We start from the raw sequence: 6,000 nt of genomic DNA on the forward strand, positions 1-6,000 counted from the left end.
CATGCTTTGGTAATAAAAATGCAATGAAAAGTTTGCAGTTTTATAAGTCATATGGTGAAAGTATTCCCTGTGCAATAATTAAAGGCAAAAAATAACCTCTACCCTGCCAGCCAAAAAGACAGACACAGACACAAGAAGCCAGACTTTAATTTGTAATACAGAACAAGCAGCCTCATTTTTGGTCATTTGCAAAATATAATAGTTTAGCTGTGAATCTCCCAATTTGTTTATTTATTCTTGAAGAAGACTTGTTTAGAGAATAATTTTTACTGCAGTGTATTTTTAAGTAGAAGAGGACAAAGAAATAGGCAATTTGGGATGCAAAATCTTTGATGTGGCTACAGGAATGGAATTTGTAGATTTTAAAAAGTATATTTAAAACAATGATTTAAAAATGTTTTCCTTAACTCTGTAAGAATAAAAATTTTGTTAATTTATAAAAACTTGACTTTAAAATGTCTTGCTTCTTTCATGGCTTCATACTATCATTAATCTCTCAAAAACCCAAAAATACCCACAGAGGACAAGCTGTAACGTTAAGTACACTGGATATAAATCTGTGTTTCTCATAGCCTTTGTAATCATTTCTAATTTGAAGAGTAGACGCTTTGTCAGATCTGATTAGATGGTTCTAATTTTTATGTTTGTGACTAAGATTTCATACCAGGAGCATTAGTTTTGTCATTTTCTATTGGTTACTTGGGCTTGAATTGCTATTACTATTCATCTTCACTATAGATAACATACGGTTTTGTAACCTAGTTGTTCATTTTGAAAAAGTAAGTTTTGGATTAATCTAAAAATCTGCTTATCAGATATAGAACCACATCTCCTTAAAGGAAAGGAGGGTGGTGGCATAGGCAGCTCCACTGTGTGAGTAGCCACTGGCCTCTTCAAGATCCGCTAAGTGACACACTTTATTTTAGAGGAGACTGCACTCTGTGTGAGGGCAGGTGGCGGTTGCGAGACTACTTGCATACATGAGTCACCTGAGTACCTCCTTAAAATGTACTTTCTGACCAAACTAGATATAATGAGTCAATAAAAAAACCAATGCAAATCTTAATACCCTGAACACCAATGAGTTATATTATGCACTCCAAAATCTCTGGGGCTAGGGTCCAGTAAATTGCTTCTTTATTAAGAATTCCTAGAGGGAGGATAAGAAAAAAAATCCTGGGGCTGGGGATTTAGCTCAGCGGCATAAGCGCCTGCCTTGCAAGCAGGCAGTCGTGAGTTCAATCCCTGGTACCGACAAAAACGAAGAAGACAAAAAAAAAAAAAAAAAAAAAAGAAAAAGAAAGAAAGAAAGAAAGAAAGAAAGAAAAGAATAAAAATCCTGTTGTACATTACTACATTGAAGAAAAGCACTGTATATTATTTGTCAATACACAACTTAAAAACCATCCCCAGAATGAGAAGCTGTAAGATTTCAAATAGTATATTTGGGGGGGCTGGGGATTTAGCTCAGCGGCATAAGCACCTGCCTTGCAAGCAGGCGGTCGTGAGTTCAATCCCCGGTACCGATAAAAATGAAAAAGACAAAAAAAAAAAAAATAGTATATTTGCTATTTTTCATTGTAGGTAAACTATTTTAAAATATGCAGAGGACAAAGAAGCCAAATGACACAAAACTCAGAAAATAAATTACTAAGGAAACTATAAAATTACATCTCAAAATAATTCTAGTATTGGATCACCATATCCTATTTTGCAGGTGTAGTAACTAAGACTTAAGCATGTGGGGTAGGTAGGAGTTACATTTTAAACAGTGAGTTGCATTTATCCTGTGTTTCACATGAACAAAAGGTTCAGTTTTATAAGTTAAAACATAGACCTCTTTACTACAACCAACTTTTATTGAAGTATTAATATAAACTAATACTATATCTTTATAAAACCTGAGTAAATTTAATTCTGCTGATTTTGCAAACAAGATGTGAGGTTTAAGGAGGGTAAACAAACCAGGCACAGTGGTACACATCTGTAATCCCAGCACTCTGGGGTAGAATGATTGAAAATTTGAGACCAGACTGCATTTTAGTGACTTAGTAAGAGCCTGTCTCAAACTAAAATATTTAAAAGGGCACGGGATGTAGTTCAGAGAAAAGGCCTTAAGTTAAATCCCCAGAACCACAAAAAAAAAAAAAAAAAATGACAGCCAGGTCTGGTAGCACAGCACACAGGAGGCTGAGACAGCAGGAGTGTCTTGAGTTTGAACCTGGGCTACTCAGTGAATTCAAGGCTGGCCTGATCTACATAGCAAGGCTCTGTCTCAAAAAAAAGGGACAGAGGGCTAAGCAACTATTCCAAGATTACATAGTTAGTGCTAAGCCATTACAGAGAAGATAGGTTCTTTTTGATATTTTGAAGTTTATCTAAATCTAATGAAACAAAGACATGACAAAGATGAAAAATGTCTTAAGTAGGTACATCTGTTACCCAAGCACATACAAGAGTAGTTTATAGAGTATAGTTTACAAAACAGACAATAAAGATATGCTTTGGTATCAAGTTTAACTAGAACTGTTCTTAGTTCTTCTTAATTGAAAGTTTATGTGCTAGAGTATATTATTTCTAAAAAGCAAACAGCATTACTGGTCTTATCTCTTGTCCCAGTTTACAAAGTCAGAAATAAAACTGCATATCCCTGTTTGTTTGTTTTTTTTAATTTTATTTAAGGAGAAAAGACAAAAAAAAACAGTGAAAGGGTACAAGTTATACAGATTTACAGAAAAAAAAATGAACAGTAGGAAATCACTAGTTAATGGATTACATATTGCCATCTTAGAAATAATTGTTCAAGTCACAAAATTAAAGCTTGTAGAGTAGACATTCCAACAATGATACTGCAAACAGTTCTGTTCAATGATCCAATAAAACTCTGTTATCATTTTCTATCTTATACGCTTAAATATACATGCATTTATATAGTTTAGAGCACTTTCTTTTCCTCTCTTTCGTACAATGACTATTACACATTTTGGGTTTCATTGCTCCCACGGTTCTTATTGCTTTTTTAGAAGAGAGTAAAACCAAATGTGACATAACAGAATAGAATCGGTCAAGTCAAAAGGGTGGACATAATAGATAATGTAAAAACATAATACAAGGTGATCAACAATGGTTACCATAATGCCTCCCGCTATCTCTTATAGAATTGCCTATATCATTAGTTATAATACAATTGAACAAAACAGCAAAGAACAAAACCGACAAAACCAAAACATTGGAGACATTGTAGGTCTTCAAAAGTAGTTTTGTCACCTATTTAAAATAGATTCTAGGGAACCATATGATCAGTAAGAGCTTAAACAGATCCAGAATTTACTTTCTAACATCTCTATAAGTCTGTTGACATTATTATGGCACTCTTCATGAAGTTTAACACATTACTATGGCCTGAATGGTGGCATATCCAGAATTCATAAATTGAAACTTAATCCCTTTTCTATAAAGAAATGATTGTTTTTGGAAGTATTGAGGTCAAGAGGCTGTGCCGTATAAATAAGGATAGCATCCTTATAAAAAAGGGTGGAGGGTCCATGTGTGCCCCTTCCACCCTCCCATTATACAAGGACCTACTAGACAGTGCCATCTGTGAAGAACACATTCTCACCAGACACTGGATCTGTGAGTCCTTGATCCTAGACTTTCCAGCTTCCAGAATTTTCTGTTGCCCAAACTAGGTAATGTATAAGGTATCATAACAACAGAAATGAACTAAAACACATACCAAATTAAGAATAGATAGCATTTAAGAATTACTTGAAACAAAGTTTAGTGAATTATCAAATCTTATGGTAACATATATTCATGTCTATCATCATTATTTGGGATTCATGAGTCTCATTATGTCATATCTTTTGTCATCTTCTATACTACAAAGTCCTCCATAGTTTTAAATGTACTTTCATCCCATGAATATAAATGTTATGGCTTTGTATTAGTTGGTTCTAATCTAACTCAAGGAGATTGGGATGAAATGATACGGCTGGACAAACCCTAGCTGATAAGTCAAAAAGCATTAAGTTACAGGGATTCTCAGGGCCAGAGAAAAACAGCTCCTAGCCATGTTCCTTTCAAATGTAGCTGGCATCTTTGACCAGGAGGTGGCAGCAATGAAAGCAGAAATACCTAGACAAAAGAAATCCAGGCAAATACCAACACTGGGCAATCAGGGTCCTGCTACAAAAGCTCTGGAGTCAACAAAGGTTGCTGGCTGCTTACCTTAGGCCTTTGGAAGCTGCCACATGCCTACCAACCCCAGGCTTCTCCAGCTTAGAGTCCAGAAGGGGAGTCTAAGTACGAAACATCAAAGGTGAGAAATTTTAAGCAGATGTTACTAAGTCACAGTAACAAAGAGCCTCTCAAGTTTTAGCCCAGTCTACACCAGGGAAATCACCTCTGTAAATTACTATTATGGTTTGGATCTAAAAAATGTGCCTAAAAAATGAGGGCCCAGGTATTTAGATGTGGGAATATTAAAACATGACCAAACCACAGGGCTGCTCTAATCATAACTGATGTGTTCACAGCTAGGAGGACAATGGGCATCCAGGTGAAGGGGCATATTTCAGTAGAGTGCTATCATGTTTTGAGGGAATTCAGTTTCTTGGGCTATATTTGGTATCTCTGAAAGCAATTAAAAACCAAGGGTACAGATCACAAATATTCCCTTCTTTGTCTATTAGCTGCTAAAATAAGTAGTGATGAAGTAATAAAGGAGGTGTTAGATAAAAAGGCAGCCAATAAATGATTTTCCCAATAGCCTCAAGTAGTGATTGGGGTGGGGAATCAGATTTAATACTACAAGAAAGGAGAGATCCTCCAATAAAATATTCACTTCTAATATAAAACCTGCTTTTCCTGGTTGTGTTTTATAATGTATGCTTTGGTATCAAGTTTAACTAGAACTGTTCTTAGTTCTTCTAAATATGTCTGCAGAATAAAAAGTGATTGGAATCATAGGGACACTGAAAGTGGAGAATTGGAGCCAAACTGTCCTAATGAAGACAGAACTGAGAATCTTTATTTGGAGTTCTAAACAAGAACAGTTAGATTTGAGACATCCACTTATATTTTCTAAAGGAAAATATGCTTCCTAAGGGAAAAAATATTATTTTCATTAGCCATATTTTTCAAGCCTTGTGAGCAGGGCTGAGACCGACATATATTTATTGAGTTATTCACCTGTACCAGAGCCCAGGATTAAATGAAAACTAGACACCCATCTTTTTTAAATTATAGGAAATAGTAGCTAGCATGAGATACACAGCAGAACCTTAGGTTAGCCGAGTGAGAACCAAACAGTCCTCTTTTACCTCAGGACCCAAGTTCATACACTCCTGTCTAGGTCAGATTCAGGATACATGCTTGGCATGTAAGGCCCCTAGGTACAGGATAGCAGGCAACATTAGAGTACTCCCTAGCTACAGTACAGATGAGATAATACAGCTCTGAAAGAAGTATGGTATGTAGAAATTCTCAAAGGATTTTGGTTTCAGACTCTCATCACCATGATCTAGGCCCTCAAGTCAGGAAACAGAGCCATAAACTGAAAGGAAGACCAGGAATGTTGTTCATTATTGATGGGATGCTGGTCTCTATACTGAAAGGCCTGTGAACTGAAATTCACTTAAAGAAACTAATCAGTGGGAGGAAAAAACATGATGGATAGATAACAGTAGACTACAGAGACTCTCTGAGATAGTCAACTTAGATTCCAAAAGTAATGCAGCAGGGGGAGTCCCAAACAGAGGGAGATACACGCTCCCAACCCAAACTAAGCTGAGAGAAACCAATTAAGAATACAGTCCCAGTGCTACGATTGGAACAGCTACCGTCTCGGTGCTGTCACTTGAACTCACTGCTTGAACATGCGGCTGCCACTGCTGCACCTGAATTGGTGCAGCCAGGATAGCCCACCAGTTTTAACTCACTGGAGACACGAATGCACTGAGCGTGGGAGTCGGTGAACCGAATTGAGAGCAAAGCTGA

Source organism: Cavia porcellus, unplaced genomic scaffold (genome assembly GCF_034190915.1).
Source record: "Cavia porcellus strain 051 isolate PalLab524CR breed Dunkin Hartley unplaced genomic scaffold, mCavPor4.1 scaffold_9, whole genome shotgun sequence".
NCBI classification, from domain to species: Eukaryota; Metazoa; Chordata; class Mammalia; order Rodentia; family Caviidae; genus Cavia; species Cavia porcellus.